Below are 19399 nucleotides of genomic sequence, written 5' to 3' on the forward strand. Positions count from 1 at the left end.
TCTTCTTCTTCTTCATCCTCATCCTACTTCTTCTTCTTCTTCTTCTTCTTCTTCATCCTCATCCTACTTCTTCTTCATCCTCATCCTACTTCTTCTTCTTCTTCTTCATCCTCATCCTACTTCTTCTTCTTCTTCTTCATCCTCATCCTATTTCTTCTTCTTCTTCTTCTTCTTCTTCATCCTCATCCTACCTCTTCTTCTTCTTCTTCTTCTTCATCCTCATCCTACTTCTTCTTCTTCTTCTTCTTCTTCATCCTCATCCTACTTCTTCTTCATCCTCATCCTACTTCTTCTTCTTCTTCTTCATCCTCATCCTACTTCTTCTTCTTCTTCTTCATCCTCATCCTACTTCTTCTTCTTCTTCATCCTCATCCTACGTCTTCTTCTTCTTCTTCTTCTTCTTCATCCTCATCCTACTTCTTCTTCTTCATCATCCTCATCCTACTCCTTCTTCTTCTTCTTCTTCTTCCTCATCCTACTTCTTCTTCTTCTTCTTCTTCATCCTCATCCTACTTCTTCTTCTTCTTCATCCTCATCCTACTTCTTCTTCTTCTTCTTCTTCTTCATCCTCATCCTACTTCTTCTTCTTCTTCTTCATCCTCATCCTACTTCTTCTTCTTCTTCTTCATCCTCATCCTACTTCTTCTTCTTCTTCTTCTTCTTCATCCTCATCCTACTTCTTCTTCTTCTTCTTCTTCATCCTCATCCTACTTCTTCTTCTTCTTCTTCTTCATCCTCATCCTACTTCTTCTTCTTCTTCTTCTTCATCCTCATCCTACTTCTTCTTCTTCTTCTTCATCCTCATCCTACTTCTTCTTCTTCTTCTTCTTCCTCATCCTACTTCTTCTTCTTCATCCTCATCCTACTTCTTCTTCTTCTTCTTCTTCATCCTCATCCTACTTCTTCTTCTTCTTCTTCTTCATCCTCATCCTACTTCTTCTTCTTCTTCATCCTCATCCTACTTCTTCTTCTTCTTCTTCTTCTTCATCCTCATCCTACTTCTTCTTCTTCTTCTTCATCCTCATCCTACTTCTTCTTCTTCTTCTTCATCCTCATCCTACTTCTTCTTCTTCTTCTTCTTCTTCATCCTCATCCTACTTCTTCTTCTTCTTCTTCTTCATCCTCATCCTACTTCTTCTTCTTCTTCTTCTTCTTCATCCTCATCCTACTTCTTCTTCTTCTTCTTCATCCTCATCCTACTTCTTCTTCTTCTTCTTCATCCTCATCCTCATCCTCTTCTTCTTCTTCTTGCCATGGGCCCCTGTACCGCCTCCTCATGCTGCTGCCAGGTCCAGAGTGTGTCATGGGTCCCTGTACGGCCTCCCATTGCTGCTATCTCCATCGCCACACTCTGCCATGTGCCACTTTCAGGTCTCCTCACACTGCTGGTGGGTTCCATTTTGTCATAGGGTGCTGTATGGCCTCCCATTGCTGCTGCCTCCACTGCCACACTGTGGCTCCACACTCTGGTTTTGGCCCCGTGACTGCCCAAATGAGTGAAGTGTGCGGTGATTCTAAGATCGACGGCACTCATCTGCATGTCATACTGACTGACAGTATTATTTCTCTTCCCCAGCAGACTCCAAGGGCATTTAAATTAAAGGTACAGTGTTCTGCACTAATATAAAGGCTCTCTGAAGCCTAGAAACCCTTTTTATAAGTTAAATTCGCAGCGAATAAATTCGCATCGAATCAAATTTATTCCACAAATTCGGCGAATCAGCCGAATCGAATTTTTGAATAATTCGCTCATCTCTAGTTATAATCCTACACCCACAGTTGATCCAGAGGAAGGCAAAAAACCCAGCAAAGCATGATCCAATAATAAGGCCTTGTTCACAAGTGCGATGCTCTTTGAAGATAAAATCTTTTTCACTAAAGAAATGTTGCAGAATATATTTTGGCCTAAATGTATGAAGAAAGATTAATTATTTGCAAAGTTTTATAACAGAAACTAAGAAAAAACAGGTTTGTCAAATGTTTTGGTCTTTTTCCCTTTATATAGCAAAAAAATAAACCCAGTGGTGATTATAGGGTGTCTGTTTATAAAGTAGCTGTAAATTACTGCTGCTAAGTTTTCAAGCGTTCTCAGAGGAGATCGCTCTCCTCTGAGTGTCTGTTTATGAAGCTGTGTAGATTGCTTCTCCTTTTGAGGAGTAAAGCTATCTACAAATGCTTCAAACTAGAGAATGCCTGCTGTTACTGTAATCTCACAAGACATAGCGAAATTACAATAACAGAAAATCAGTGAAACACAGAGGCCACTCTTCTCAATATCATACATTAAACTAATAAAATAATAAAATTAAAATCCCCCTACACAAATTTTTATATATATATATATATATATATATATATATATATATATATACATACAGTATCTGTTAGAAGAACCATAAACTCTGGAAAGAGCACTTGGAGGGCAACCCTCAGAAAAGATTTCAAGAGAGGGCTAGGGTATGCCCCGCAACCCCAGTTAGCGCCCCTTCAAAGAAGCTCAGTGAACATAGGAAGCAACAAATCTCATTCCAGTTCTGAGACCACAGAAGTAAATAATAACATAAATAATGTTCAACACCTCAGCCCCCACAGTGGCACAGGATTTGCAACTGTGAGGCGCAGTGTGATGGTAATGGATCAAACAGTAAATTGGAGAGTAGTGATCTACTTGTTGAAATTCTATTTGCAGGGTTTTGAGTGAAGAGAATATACGTTTAGGGGTACAGATAACTACGTGAAGGCTGTGGGGAGAAGAATGCAAATGACAACTTAGATAATGTGGACAAATAGGGAGTTAGCTAGCTTATGAGAAGGACACTGCAGATGGGAAGGGGACAGGCATGGATATGGGGGGATGCTGGGGTGGGCTGTACCCCCCCTTAATTTTAGTTGTTCCCCCCCATGTCTCTAAGAGTGCATCCACTGATTCATAAGCACTCTGATTGGGACAATTGATGTAAGGGGGACCTTGATGGGGACAGTTGATGTAAGGGGGACTCTGATGGGGACAGTTTCAATTAGAGAGGACTCTGATTGGGACAGCTGATGTAAGGGGGACTTTGATGGGGAAAGTTGCTGTAAGGGGGACTCTGATGGGGACAGTTGATGTAGGGGGCTCTGATGGGAACAACTGATGTAAGGGGGGAATTTGATGGGGACACTTGATGTAAAGGGGGACTCTGATAAGGACCCCTGATGTAAGGGGGAACTCTGTTAGGGATGTTATATCCAGGTTGTGACTTGTGACACAGAAGCTCTCTGAATGCATGGGGAATACTGGCTCACTGCACCTCTGTCACACTGTTGATTTTTTATACTGCACCCCCAGATTAGATAGGATAAATCCACCCTGGAGAGGGGTGTCCTCATGGAAAAACATCAAAAAATGGCAGTGCTGGTCTCAGCCCCATTCAGGACTTCTCCATAGGAAAATCTGTGAGTATATGAACTAACATTGATTTGTAATTTTGAGACCACATAAGTGCATATTAACATTAAGAATATTCTCCTACACCACCTCGGCCCCTACAAAGGTACAAAAATTGAAAACAGGTGGCACAGTGTGATGGTGTTGGATACCCTGGCATCAAACAATTAATTGTGTGGGGTATCATAGTAAGTCACTCATTGAAAGTCTCTATGCAGGATTTTGGGTGAATAGAATGTAAAATTATGGGGTAAAGTTGACCATGTGGACTGTGAGGGTGCAACAAATTAAGTGGAGGGTACTGGACCAGCAATGGTATCAATTCAGGAATCTCATTGTCCACTTGCCCAGTTATTTGGTGAATGTATGCAGGTCAGATGGGGAGCAAATTTGTTCCATCTTTTCTGTCCAGGAGGTGAAACAGGTATCCCCACCTATAAGCAATGGACTCTCAGAGTAGTTGACAAAAGTGGAAAAATATCACTGTGCTTGTAGGGTTATTTCACTGGTATTGCTATCTTAAAGTATTGATGTTGATTAAATGATCTGGTTCCTAAGTAAGCAGAATCTCCACAGTATCCTTAGCTTGTACTATAATGTAACAAAAATGTAAACTGAAGCGCCACACCATTGAGGTCCAGATGTAACCTAATTTAAATAAAAGTCGGGGAAAATTCAAAAGGTAACTACCATATTTCAGCTGCCAAACCAGCTGCTGTCAAGGCCTGTGCTTGCTATCACTCTGGAAAATATACCATTAAAGGCCCAGTTCACATAAAGTCCATTCACATTGTTGTTAATCAAGCCCTAATGAAGGGGACACTCTTGGAACCCTAAAACATGTTGGCTACTTTTTGGATTATTCTCCTGACTTTTATTGGAATAAAGTTGTATTTGAACCTCTTAGTGGTGTGGCACTACAATTTCCATTTTTGTTAGATTAGACTCTCAGAGTAGTCTGGTTAGGGCTGCAAGGCTTTGCATCAGATAGGGGAAGGCTAGGGGATATAAAGTAATCATATCCCCACTGAAAAGTTCCTTGCTTTCTGCAGGATTGCTTCTATGAAGTTGTAGAAATACATCCTACAAAGCACATTGCAAGGGCAAGTACAGCCAGAAACTCTATAGTCCAGGGTTCGGTGCACTTGATCAAGCTCAATGTCCTCTGTAGGTGCCCTGTCCAGGTATGTGTTAGAAATGCTATACACTATGCTCCAAATTGGCCTGGCCAGTGGCTTCTGGGATACCTTTCAGCAGAATATTGTTTCAAGCATCGTTAAGCTTAGACCAAAAGGCCTGAATTTGGCTGTGCTGTGCAGTGAGCACACCCTACAGCTCTGTGATGGCCCTGGCCTGCAAAGAACAAGCTTTTTTCGCAGCTGTGCAGACCTTTACAAATCTCTAACATGTCTTTTATGTGAATAGTCTCCAGGTAGAAAGTTTTTTTTCTCATTGTAGCAAGACTAATACCTTTTGAAGCTTCCTAGGGAGTTCCAATGTGTCCAGGTTGTCTTCAAAGAGGAATTTCTGCATCTATACGATTTCTTTAGGGAGCCAGAATGGTCTGAGTCCTCTGGGAACTATGTCATCTTGTCAGCACAGTCTGTGGCCTGCTGAATGGCCCCAGTGTCAGTCTGCTGATCCCTGGCTGTGGACTGCTTCTTCCTCTGAGTATACAAACACACTCCTCCCTTTTTCAAATTTTAATATATATGTCATTAAAAGGTTGACATGTGCATTTAATTGGGGAACTTTATAGGAGCAAAAAGCAAAGATGTATTTGAATGGTCAGTGCGCTCGGCAAACTGGGATTCAACTGTACATACTAAACATCACTGTACAATAAGCTAGATAGGTTCATAAGTCACAATCACTATGGGTATGCCCATTTTTTCATGTATGTGGGCCCACAATCCAAGCATACCATGAAGATTTATCTCTGCTCTTGTTCACTTGCTTTAGCAAATAGGCCTCATTGAATCTACAATATCATTAGTAATATACATTATATAAAAAATAAGATATCAGTAACAATAAAGATACCTAATGTCTAGCTCAGTGTTTCTCAACCTTTTTTCAGTCTCGACACCCTTTAAAATTCTGCACATTATTGAGGAACCTCATTCTAAAATTTAAAAAAAATTAAACATATAGTTTTACATAACGCATCAATATTAACACGCGTAGGACACCCAAAGGTGATTTATTCTTCCAAAGCAAACACACCTTTGCACACTGGCACTGACTATTATTACAATGTTTCTCTTCTGGCTCAGTTTCTTTCCTTCACTCTGCTAATTTGATCCCACTGCTGATGAAGAGGGACAGGGGAGGGGCAAACAAGGATACTATGCAGGTTCCTGACATCCACCTTATCAACCAATCGTATCTTTGGTTGTTAGGACACTGGCAGCTAGAAGGTTGTAATAGTTGATAATGAAAACCTATGGCTTTGTGTAACCAAAAAGGCAAGCTTGATCCACCCACTGGCTTGTATGCAGTTTTTGGAAAATTTGTAGGCATCTTGCCAAGGCACCCTGGTTGAAAGAGGCTGGTCTAGCTGATTTCTTTTAAGGAAAATGAGAGCTAGAGTCCTCATTTAAGAAAAAAAGTCACTAAAGCTTTCTTCACATGGACGTCACCTTATGTAAGAGTAATGTGTAAAACAAGCTATTTCAAGGCATTTATAAAAGTTTAGGCAAGTTTTAAGCAGCTTTTTTAAAGCCTTTGAACAAAACTTCAGCTATTACTATTATGGGATCTTAAACATAGATTTTAATCTGATTTCTAACTGTCTCCTTAAAGTGACTCTGACATGGGTTAGTACAGGGAAGCCACTCCTGAAGAAAATGCCAATTGCCTTGCTGTATCTGACTTACGTTCTTTTGAATCGCAGACCAAGAACAGGTATACTGTAAATTAGTGTCTGAGAAGTGACAGAACCCTTTATTTGTATGTGTGTTCCACAGATATGTCATGTCTCCTGGTAAACTCAGGAGTCAGCTGATATTTTGCGGTGGTCTCCTAGGAACTTAGCTAAAACTCTTTCACCTGCCCAACACAGTTCTAGTCCAAAGGAGTAGACAGGCAGAGCATTGCAGGAGAGTGTGATCAGCTGTTCGACTGGAATGTTGGGCAGGGGTTTTTATTTCACTACCACTCCCCGATGCCAAGTATTGTGGTACATTTTATTCCACTGATGCTAATGATGTAGGGGTCATTTTATCGTACTTGCACCAATGATTGGGACTCATTTCATCCTATTTAACCTAATGACTGGGGCTTATTTTGCCTGCACTGACATCAATAAATGACATATATTTTATCAATCCTATCAAGCCACCTTGATATTTGGGATTCCCCTAACAATTCAGGTTGGTGTCCCAGTGAAGAGCTTGACTAGATATTCCAGTTTTCCCTCAAATTACTCAGCTGTAGCTGCTGCTATCTTCCCCTACCACTTCTACTTCCAACCCTTGTGTACACAGGTGGCGAGTTTTGAGAAAGCGTATTTTAGAATGAGCCATCTACCTGCATAATGCACTGCCTATGCCACTGTGTCAGGAATGGACTCAGCACTGGTGGTGGGTCTCACCTGCCGTGTGGGCTGCAGTACCAGAGCTGACCAGCGGGTGCTCTCAGCACTGGTGGTGGGACTAACCTGCCGTGTGGGCTGCAGTACCAGAGCTGACCAGCAGGTGCTCTCAGCACTGGTGGTGGGACTCACCTGCCGTGTGGGCTGCAGTACCAGAGCTGACCAGCGGGTGCTCTTAGCAGCCAGAAGCTCACAATCAGCCAAACCTGGGGCTAATTGCAGAAAGGTGTATATAAGGCATGACCAGGCCTGTGCTCTGGGCCTTGGTGTATGTTTTCCCATGAGCCTCTGTACCTGGTATCTTGTGTTCCTGCTTTGTTGCTGACCCGGCTTGATTCTGACCTCTGCTGATCGTCTCCTGCTGAACCCCTGGCTTGCCTGACCATCCTTCTGCCTGATCCCCTGTACCGCGCTGCCCGTGAGTTACTGAACCCGGCTTGTGACCTTGACTATTCTCTGCCTGCTCCTTTGGTACCTTGCTGCCCGCACGTTGCTGACTTGGCCCGTCTGACCACGCTAACTACTCTGCCATCCATCCATCCTGCACGGATCCAGCCGTACCTGCACATACCTCTGGCGGATCCCTCTACCACTAGCAGGTGTACTCAGGGGCCGCGACCTGGTTCCTGTCTGCTCCAAGTCTATCCCCACCATCAGGGGCCCTGGTGAATAAGCAGGCTGGGACTTAGGCTCCGCAACCTGGGGAATCCTGTCCTGGGGAACACTAGAGGTACCACCAAACGGTCATTACAGAACCCTACGGCCGGCCTGACCGTTCCACCTCTCCAGCCCTGACTGCGCCTGTGTTCCTGCACCTACTAAGATTAGTGGAAGGTTGGTTTGCTCACTGTGTGTTTTATATATATATATATATCTGGGTGGCTAATAATAACCTGTATTATTATACTATACCTGAAACCTGCGTTTCCCTGTGTCAGTCCACACCTTTCTGGTCAATCCTTGATTCCTGACACACTGTGTGGAAGACAGATTTTGAGAATTATTTATACAACTCTTATATGCAACTTTGTTTAAGGAGTAAATGAGTGAACATCTTAAACCATGTGTATTGATAATATCTCTGTGGACATATTACTAGCCAATACCAAAATGACTGTATCTCCAATCCTCTGTAACTTCCTCCTCCAATCTGTCCAGCTATCAACTACTTTGTCTGCCTTAAGGCGATCCCTGAAAACTCATCTCTTTTATAGGAACTCTATCCCACTTCCACTGAATAAGTGGGATAGATTTTTCTACTCCTTCAGCTTATTCCTCACAGATATTAACTTTTTGTATTACTTGTCCCTCTCTTTTAGATTGTAAATTCTCACGATCACAGCTGTACTAATCCTCTTCTATTGAATTGTATTGAACTGTACTGTCTCCTTTTATTTTGTAAAGTGATGTGCAAATTCAGTGAGTCTCTAAAGATGTATTTCCAGCAGTGTAAGTATGGTACTGATTGCGTCTCTGGTGCTGCTGGTGAAGACGAAGGCTATATTTTGCAGTCCGTGTGTTTTCAGAGATGTTGCTTTTACAGGAATGGGCTGCATGGGGAAATCTCTGTATGGGGATTGGAGTGTTAAGAGAGAAGTAAGTTGATTTTTATTCAGATTAGGTACCTCTCTTTTTTACATTAGCTTTTTGCACCACTACAGAATCACACTGGTAAGCTTCTACCTGGCTTGACAACTTTTTGTTCCAGGTCAGCGACTCATACAGCATTAAAGCAGTAGTAAACCTAAAAAGTAAAAAAAAAAAAACACTCTGCTACACACTGTTACACTCTGCAAGAGCAGTTGCTCCAGAGCTTAGTAAATGAGCAGAAGCTCTGCTGACTTCCATAATCCAATCATGTACAAGCAAAAGTGCTCCTTTTTTTCAATGTTCCTTGCATTTGATTGGGTATTCCTTGCAAAGTGAATCTTTATCTCATTTACAAAGCTCTGGAGCAATTGCACTTGCAGAGTGCAACTACACCTTGTATGGTGCACATTCTATTTGTCTTTAGTAAATCAACCCCTGCTGACTTCTCTTCCTGCCAGCTCATTCCAACTCCAGGCACAAAAAAAGGAAGGACTGCGCTTAATGCAGTTCACATTTATTGAGTGAGGGTGTAAAAATCAAACTTTGATGGGCTTAGGGAAATTCAGCACTGCTAGCTGACATTGCCTAATGCCTTGATTTCCATTCTCTAAGCCATGCAAGGCTTCTCAGAGGTTGTTTGCTACAAAATAAGGATATCAGCAAGCTAGAGGAGTTATGTTAATAGAGCTCCTCCATGGATATTCACTATATTATTATTATTATTATTATACAGTATTTATAAAGCGCCAATAGTTCGCTCAGCGCTGTACTATATAAAGTGCTCAACAGAAATGAGTATGCCCCAACAGATTTGTCAGCAAACCTTTATTTACTTTCAGAATTGACATTTTCTATGGAACACTATACTACAAATTACTCCCACAAATGCAAGCCATTGATTGCAAACAAGATTTGTTAATTTGCACATACAACAAAGTATTTTTCCTAACAAATTCATACAAGACCATGTTGCAAAAATTAATACACCCCAATGAAAGTCTTAGGAGCAAAGCTAAATTTTAGACAACAAAATCCTAATAAACAAAAATTCAACTACAGGCGAGTCTAATTATTTATTAAACAAGAGTCCAGCAGACAGTTAATTATAAAAGGGTATTACTTAACACAGAAAACCCCTTCCCATTTCATGCTGTCAGCAATGGCACCACATAGAAAAGAAACATCACAAGGCCTGAGAGAACATAATTGTTTTTCACAAGAAAAATGAAGGTTACAAGAAGATCAGCAAAGCTTTACTTAGCAGTCAGAATACTGTAGCAAGTGATATAAAAATGTAATAAAGATAGAACTGCAACTATCTCACAGAGACGTCCAGGCCATTCATGGAAGTTAACACCTCAACAGGAGTTGTCTTCTAATGGGAAGAGTTTCACCATGCAAGTTCACTGCAGTTAGCTAAAGAAGTAGAAAGCTAAACTAGGGTGATTGCTTCTCATGACACAATATGGTGTACAGAGCAAAGGAATGGCATGCATGAGTGTCATCCATGAAGGAAGCCTCTCCTAAAGCCCATGTACAAAAAAAGCCCACCTACAATTTGCCAGAACCCATGCTGAAAAAGAAGACTACTGGGTCTCTGCACTCTGCAATGATGAGACCAAGATACATGTTTTTGGAATTGCTGATGTCGGGGAGCTGCATTTCATTGTTGGTATCATGAATTTACAGATGTACTGCTCTATATTGAAAGAGAAGATGCTACCATCACTCCGCTCCCTTGGTCATAATGCACTTTTCCAACATGACAATGATCCAAAACACACATCTAATGCCACTGTTGCATTTCCCGAAGAAGAACAGGGTGAAAGTGATTCAGTGGCCAAGTATGTCTCCTGATCTGAACCCAATCGAACACCTATGGGAAAAAAGAGACAAGTTGAGCATCACTCTCCATCCAGCATCCAGGCTCTAAAAGAAATTGTTCTTGAAGAAAGTAAAAAGATATATGTTGCAATAGGTCGCCAACTTGTTCATTCCATGCCTAGAAGACTTGGTGCTGTCCTTGCAAATCATGGATGTCATACAAAATACTAGATGTAGTAGTTTTTTTGTGGGGTGGATTCATTTTTGAATCAACTAATTTGATTAAAATGAAGATTTTGTAATTTAAATTATATTATTAATCTCACTTTCATATAATGAGCTCAACAAATGTTCTATAACACTCAGTTTTGTCAAAATTTTGGAAATTGCTCTTGTGTTCATTGAGATATTGATTAAAATCTTACTTTTCAAAAGAGGTGTACTCATTTATGCTGAGCATTGTCTGTTACTAGAAAAAAATAATGAAAAACATCCTAGCCTTTGCCACCTTTCTTGTCGCTAAAATTGATCTTACAGTCAGCATTGTAGTCTCTGCATCCTTGCTAAGTGACTTGAGGTCAGTATTGATTTTGCATTGCTGTTCACTCATTTTCGTTCCAGGGCAGCCAAAATCACCAAAGAATGATTGCCTGAATCTGTAGAGCTACTCTAAAGATATGAACCAATCAATGATACTTTACTGTGGATACTACCATGTTTATTAATGTCATTCTTTACTACCTTCCTAACCTATATCTAGTTATACCTTCATACATACTGGCTGGCATCTTGTAAAGAATCAAAGACAGACATCCACAGCTACTACCACCCTCAAGCAACACATTTGATTTTTCTCTTTCTCCTGTATGTTACCCATATCTTGCTCACATACACTATATGATCAAAAGTTTGTGGACACCTGATAATACTATATGGCAAACATTTTGTAACACCCCCTCCTACAGTAACTATTGAGTGAAGGTTTTTCCAATGAAGGTTCTTGTTAATGTTACAGCATATAAAGAAATATTAAACAACTGTGTGTTTCCAACCTTGTGATGACAGTTTTAGGATGTGACTGTGCCTAAAAGTCAGGTCCAAAATGATATGGTTTAATGAGCTTGGTGTGGAGGCACCTGAGTTGCCTTCACAGAGCCTTGACCTCAACCCTATTGAAAAACTTTGAGATATACTCAAATGCCTATTGCGTGCCAGACTTTCTTGTTCAACCCAGTACTAGACCTCACAAATGCTTTTTTTACTAAATGGGCCAAATTCCCACAGACATGCTTTCCAGTGGAACCTGTTATTATTATTATACAGTATTTATATAGCGCCAAAAAGTTTGCTCAGCACTATACAGAGTAGTGGGGGACAGTACATGAGAAAGTACACTAACAAAACAGTATACGAGGGGTTCGAGGGCCCTGCTCTTTCGAGCTTACAATCTAGGAATAGCCCTAAAGTGTTGTTCAGTTGTGTATCAATGCTCATGGTTTTGAAATGGCATACTTAACAAATTCATATATTGTAGGTGTGATGGTCAGATGTCCACAAACTATTGATTATATAGTGTATACTGTATAAACAAACTACTCTTCCCCTAATTTCCATCACTACTTCCCTCAAGATTCTTTCTATATGGTATCTTTGCTCTTGTGTCCTATCCCACAAGTCTGTGTTTTGACTGAATAGGTTAAAAAATTAAAATCTGTATAATGAAAGACGTGTATCATGTTAGTTACCCAATAATATCAACCAGGGTCACTTTATGTTTTCTTTTAGTGTATACCCAATACTTTCATTTGTTTGACTTATCTATTTTTTGTGGCATCCGCTTATATTCTTTTTCTCTGCTTGCATTATACTTCACTCTATATATTTCTTCTTCAACACATGATACCTAAATGTGATTTTCAGTCTAAATAAAAATTCTCTATTCCTGCTGACTCAAGACTGTGTCAAAACCAGGCGCTCCATCTATAGGCCCCTGTTTAACAGAGTTCATTTATAAAGATGTGTAATTTTTGTTTAGGTGGACACTAGAATTGCAACACATAGTAGTGGTAAAGCAGCAAATTTGCTCCTGCCACCTTAAAAAGGAAAAAAAAAAGCACCTTTCTGCTTAAATGGTAAATACACTTTCCCTTATAGATGCCTGCACCGAGCATGCATGAGAATTCTTTGCTGTGCAACCTTCCCTACTTGAAAACTCTAATAAAGCAGCAAGAAGTCACCAATACTCCTGTAATGTTTTTCAATGATTTATTGTAAAAACAGCATTAGGTATGAGCTGAAGATTATGTCTGAATTTTGGCTGTTTGGGTGTTCAGACGAACACCTAAACATTTACCCATTCAGTGGGAGCTAATTGTTATTTATAATAGTGGCAGGGCTTTACTCAGTGGGGATGTGGGGGAATGCACTTTCAGCACCTCCATCATTTATGTAATGGCAAGGAGTGCTGGGGTGATGGGAGATCTATTGTCACTAGGTGGTCAATTGTTGCTGGGAAGTATCTACTTATGGAGGAGGGGTCTATTGTTGCTGGCTCTTGTAGGGTCTATGATGCTGGCTGCTGGAAGTTCTTTTAATGCTGGCAGGGTTCTATTGTTGCTGCAGTGGATCTTTTTGTTGCGGGCTACAGGTGATATATTTTACTGCTTTGTTTGTTATCCTTAGCAAATTCTATTCAAATTACTTAGCACCACAAAATGATACTTGGCTCTGTATTCTCCAAAAAGGTTATTGAGAGGTGGGTAGTGGGTGGAACCAAGGGATGGTGCTCATAGGTTGGTAGGGGGGTAGAGACCATGGATGACTCAGAAGGGGGAAGTACCTGCACCTATTCTCTGAAAAAAAAAATCCCTGATTATTACCACTATTATACATTACAGCTTTCCGTTTCCAATGGGTATTAAGGATGCATCCCCTGGTCATGTAAGCAAAGGTGCCGGGGATAGTTACAAAAAAAAATATGGTGTGGAGAATTCCTTCCTAATTCATACCAGGTGCTTAAGGTCTTGTGTGAATTTAAGAGGCACTCACAAAAATCAAGGAAAAAAGCTTGAGGCCCCCTCAAATACCCATAATAGACACTTATCCAAGCATACAGTTTGGCTGGCTAGGAAAGGAATGAAACGGTCATGTGCCACTCTTGAACCATACCAGGCCACATGTGATCAACATGGGAGAGATACATTGCAAGCAGGGCCTCTGCTCCAAAACCCAGTATTTATGGTGGTCTGTGTGCAGGGGGCTTATCAAAATTTTGAAGCCCCCTTTAACAATAAAGGGCCACCCAGATACCAACTCCCATGTCAATGATTAAGGAGTACATATTTTTATGTAAACAGTAGAGAAAACTTTTTTTAACAACTTTAAAGCCTGACAAAGGAAATCCATTGTTGTTATCCAGCGATAAAGACTCATGCCAACCAAGAGATCTGGCACTCACCAACCTGCTAAAATAAAAAAACCTGCCAGTTGCAAACACAATCTTACATAATGTATGAGATGCAAGAGAGAGAGGCGCCTTCTAAGTGCAGTATTAACATAATTTAATAAGCCACTGTATACTTAAAAACTCACAATAGGGAAGAAGTAAAAAAGCCCATCAATAAGGGATAGTCTCCAGGTTTGCTGCCGTCATCCACATTCTGCAGAAGTCCGTCTGACTGCCATAGGGGCCACTGTGGATGGTAGAAGGGTCCCAGAGCACCGCCGCCAGAACCAAAAGTGTCTGTGACTAGCATGGAGCCAGGAGGATGTGACGTCACCAAGGGAAGAGGTTGGCAACTAAGGAGGAGAAAAAACAACAATTATTCATATTGCACCATGAAAATTAAACATAAAAAGGGGGAAAAAAAGGAAAAAAAACAGGAAGAAAAAGCACAAAAAAGAAAAAATAAAGAGAGAAAAGGAACACCTAAAAGTGAAAAATCATAAATAATGAAAATAAAAATAATTCATCTAAATAATGGTTACAAAAAATACGAAATTGCAGCTATGCAAATTACACCAAAATAATGAACAAATATGTTAAAACATTATCACATGTACATATATATATATATATCGATACATACACACACACACAGTTATGTGTGTGTCTATACACACATATGCATAAAACATGTCCACAGTTACATTTAATACAGTCTCTAGAAGTTGTATGTATATTTTATATATATACCCTGAGGATCAAAAGTCCTCTATGGCACTGAAAATAAAACACCCAGAAGCGATTAAATACCACCAAAAGAAAGCTATATTTGTGTGAAAAAATGATAAAACATTTCATATGGGTACAGTGTTGCATGACCGCGCAATTGTCATTCAAAGTGCAACAGCACTGAAAGTATAAGTGCCCAGTTTGCAAGTGGTTAAAGCAGCCAAACAGCTGGATACATCTAGTAGCCTGTCCATCTCGGAGGATACTATGTCTCTAAAAGAGATGGACAAGGTCACTCTAGCTTTACTAGAGGGACTCTATGGTGAGGATCCTGAAGACACCACATTGTGGCTAACGCAACATCCACCCACCTCGCCTCCCGTATGGCATACTCAACTTACCTGACCTAAATCCATCTTTAACTCTGTCCACAATAAGGATTCATATTTACAAACATTTTATCAAGTGGTATATTCTGACCTCATTTGGATGTGTAATATCCATTCCAGATCTAACCAGGCCAACCTCACATCCTTAGATTAAAAGGCCTTAGAGGAGTTATTTCACAATAACAATATTGTCATAAAATCTGCAGACAAAGGAGGAGGTATCACTATACAAAATAGGAAGGATTATAACTCAGAAGTCTTGAGATTACTCTCAGACAGTAATAAATATTTGAAATTAATGAAGGATCCGCTAGTGCAGTTCTGACTGGAGGCTCAGGCTCTAGTCACTAAAGCAATACTAGATAACATCATTTCCAAAACAGAAGCTTCATTTCTCATTAAAGATTTTTTTCATTTGCCCTATTTTTATCATTTAAACAAAATTCATAAATATTCTCAGAACCCTCCAGGCCGACCCATTGTCGCAGCCATGGATAGTATATCTAGTGGTTTCTCCATCTACATAGATCAATTTTTACAACCATTGGCCTAAGGTCTTCCCTCATACATCTGGGCTGCATACACCTAATGGAAATGTTAACATCATACACCTGGGAGACCACATACTCGTGGCTCTCCTTGGATGTGAATTCCTTATGTAACGCAAAACCTCATGAGGTGTGCCTACAGGCTATACAATATCATCTAATGGAAGATCCCCTTATCAATAATAAACAGGCCAATTTCATATTGGAAGCATCTGCTTTCTGTCTTCCACATAGCTTTCTCTCATTTGATGGTACTTTTTACCTCTAAACAAATAGCACAGCTATGGGCGCAAATTTGCCCCTAGCTATGCCAATTTGACAATGGGATACTGAGAGTCCCTCTATCTATGGAAGAACAACCCATTTGCACATAACATTTTATTTTATGGCAGATATATTGATGACATAGTCTTCACATTATTGACTTGTTTGTTCAATATTGCAATAAGAACAATTTGGGACTTTCTTTCACTCACATCCATGACTACCATGTGTTGGCTTTTTTGGATTTGGAATTACACCACGAGGACACCAAGATATACACCAGTAATTACACTAAACCTACACTTCCTCCACTATAGCAGTTGCCATAATCCCAGATGGGTTAATAACATCCCCAAAAGTCAGTTTTGTAGACTGCAGAACAACTGTATTCATGAGAAGGATTACCAGCTACATGGAGCCCACCTTACTGAGAAATTTTGGGAAAAGGGCTACCCAGCTTCACTAATTCAGGAAGCATTTGCACATTATTGTTCCAAACAGGGTAAACCAAAGATTGCCATTCATCAAAAACAACCCATTAGATTTACCATCCAATATTACGCACAGTATAGGAAAATGGAAAAAGTGTCTCAAAAACACTGGTCCATTCTGCTAGAGAACTCTTTTCTACAATCTTCTTTAACACTCTTTCCTAAAATATCCTAGCGAAAGGCTCGTAATATCAAGAGCAAAATTTCCCCCAGCAAACTAAAAACTTATCATGCAGCTCTGGGCCCTTCCATTACATTTCCCAGCCTAAAGGGCATGTATAGGTGCAAGAAAAAATTGTGCCTTATGTGCCCTTTTGTTAGACATGGGCAGAAGGACTTTATAGTTAAAAGAAAGACGTGCACCATGAAATCATTTCAAAATTGCTCATCTGAATATGTAGTGTATTGTCTCACGTGCCCTTGTGGCCTCTTCTACGTGGGTAGGACAATTAGAACTTTGAGAAAGCGTTTTGAGGAACACAGATGCCTCATTGAGGATGGGAATGACCAGCACAGGGATCTGAACAACATCAGGGATCTACCACTGGTTTGTCTGTCTGGGTTATAGAATCCATTTCCAGGGCTCTCCCTATGGCTGAACGTTTTAAACGTTTATGCCAATGGGAGACAATGAGGAGCTCAATGAGGAGCTAGAGATTAATACTTTATTATAAATTAATATAAAGGTTTTAAGTTCCTATTAATTCCTAGAATCTTCAATCCCACCTAATATCCATGGCCTGTTCAGTCCTATGGAGGACTTTAAGGGCCTAAGGGTATATACATAAAATATACATACAACTCCTAGAGACCTTATTAAATGTAACTAACTGTGGACATGTTTGTGCATATGTGTGTGTGGACACACACATGACTGTATATATATATATATATATATATATATATATATATATATATAAATGTACATGTGATAATTTTTTAACGTATTTATTCATTATTTTGGTGTGATTTGCATAGCGGCACTTTCAGATTATTATTAACCATTATTTGGATGAATTATTTTTATTTTCATTATTTATGATTTTTCACTTTTAGGTGTTCCTTTTCTCTCTTTTTTTTCTTTTTGTGTTTTTTTCCTTTTTCTTCCTTTTTTGTTTCCTTTTTTCCCCCTTTTAATTTTCATTTTTCATGGTGCAATATGAATAATTGTTTTCACATAGTCCACTGGGCTTTGCAATCCTCCGGGCACCCTTTTTTTTATAAATAGAGCATCTCAGGTAGTTCACCTCTAGGCCTGTAACAGGAGCAGCTAGCTCCGAGTGCGTAGTCTTTCTTTTCCGTGGTTGCAAACCTCTCCCCTTGGTGACGTCACATCCGCCCACCTCTTGCTCTGGGACTCTTCTGCTATCCATGGTGGCCCCTATGGCAGTCGGATGGACTTCTGCAGGATGTGGATGAGGGCGGCAAACCTGGAGAATATCCCTTATTATTGGGCTTTTTCACTTCTTCACTATTATGTAATGTACAGCGCTGAGCGAACTAGTGGCGCTTTATAAATACTGTATAATAATAATATAATAATATTATGAGTTTTTATGTATACAGTGGCTTATTAAATTGTGTTAATACTGCACTTAGAAGGCGCCTCTCTCTCTTCCTTTTTATACATTATCTATATAGAGTTGCCACCTAAGGGGTTATACAGTGATGAACATTTATGGACTATTATGGACTTCGTGCATTTACAGATTATGGTGACAATGTTTGGATACAGTAAATGGGCTAGAGAGCAAAATAGGAGAATTCATTTTTTGTTGTCATTGGCCACTGCCAATGCCAGTGTAATACCTGCAGGACACTGATGTGATGTGTAGCATGGAAACCTAATGGTCAGCACTCCTATCTGGCAGCACTAGGGTTTTGGTTTGAATCCCAACCACAAAGCTACCTGCATGGAGTTTGAATGTTCTCTCTTTGCCACCGTGGGTTCCCTCCGGAACTCCAAAGATATGCTTGTATGCTAATTGATTCCTGTCTAAGTTGGTCCAATGTATGAGGGACCTTGGATTTTAAGCTCCTTGAGGGCAGGGATTGATGTGTATTGTGCAATATTTACATGTGAAGCACTTGGTAAATTCTTGGTGCTATGCAAATACCCAAAGTAAAAAATTATTCTGCCTGAGAACTGAAATGCCCAAATGTGTAACTCGATGATCATGGATTATCTTTTGCTTACATACCTTGCACAGGTGTGTATTTTGATGTGGAGAAAAATACACAGACCTGCTAAATGTTTTACTTCCTACTGCAGGTGAAGGTTGGAGACATTCACAACACACAGCCTAAACTTTTGATGTCTCCTCCTCATTAAGATCTGGATCCCATGTACTGTACACGTCTACATTATTGCCACCTGACCCAAAGACCTCATGGCATATTCATTATTATTCTTATTATACAGTATTTATCCTATTATTATCCTACCCTCCTGCCTGTGACTGTGAGTTGAAGGGACTCTCTCAACATGCTGTTAGCAATATTGATGGAAATATACACTCCAAGAGTAATAGCAATGTAAGAGAATTAAAAATATCTTCAAATTCAGTTTTACACAATAAAATGTAATTCGGTTCACTGATGCTCCGTATATTATGAAATATTGAAATAACAATAAATGGATGAACAGTAAACCTGACAGTGAATATGCATGAGATAGGTAGCTATGTTTTTCAGATTCTATTGCTTGGTGGCAGATTGCAGGCATTATACTAGAATGAGATCCCCAAGTCAAGCTTTCAAAAGTCCATCAGTTGTCATTTTGTCTTTTTACCACTAGGGAAAACTAGGGAAATTAGGAGTTTCAACACTGTTACTGACAAAATAGTCTTTCCCATCTCTATAGCTTTTTTTTTTTGTGGGGGGTTTTCCACCGTTAACTTTGTGGGAAATAACTTTAACCACCATATAATATATGTACATACAAATATATATTGTATGTGACACAAACTGTCTTCTATTTCAGAACATGTTTAAGGGAAAGTTCACTATTGGTATACAGTAACTAAAAATGAGATGGATATGGAACAAATTCAACAAGTAAAAAAAATAGAAATAAAAAAAAGCATGAACCACAATT

This window comes from Staurois parvus, unplaced genomic scaffold, assembly GCF_062004578.1.
Source record: "Staurois parvus isolate SC_StPar_1 unplaced genomic scaffold, SC_StPar_1.0 ptg000235l, whole genome shotgun sequence".
Classification (NCBI taxonomy): domain Eukaryota; kingdom Metazoa; phylum Chordata; class Amphibia; order Anura; family Ranidae; genus Staurois; species Staurois parvus.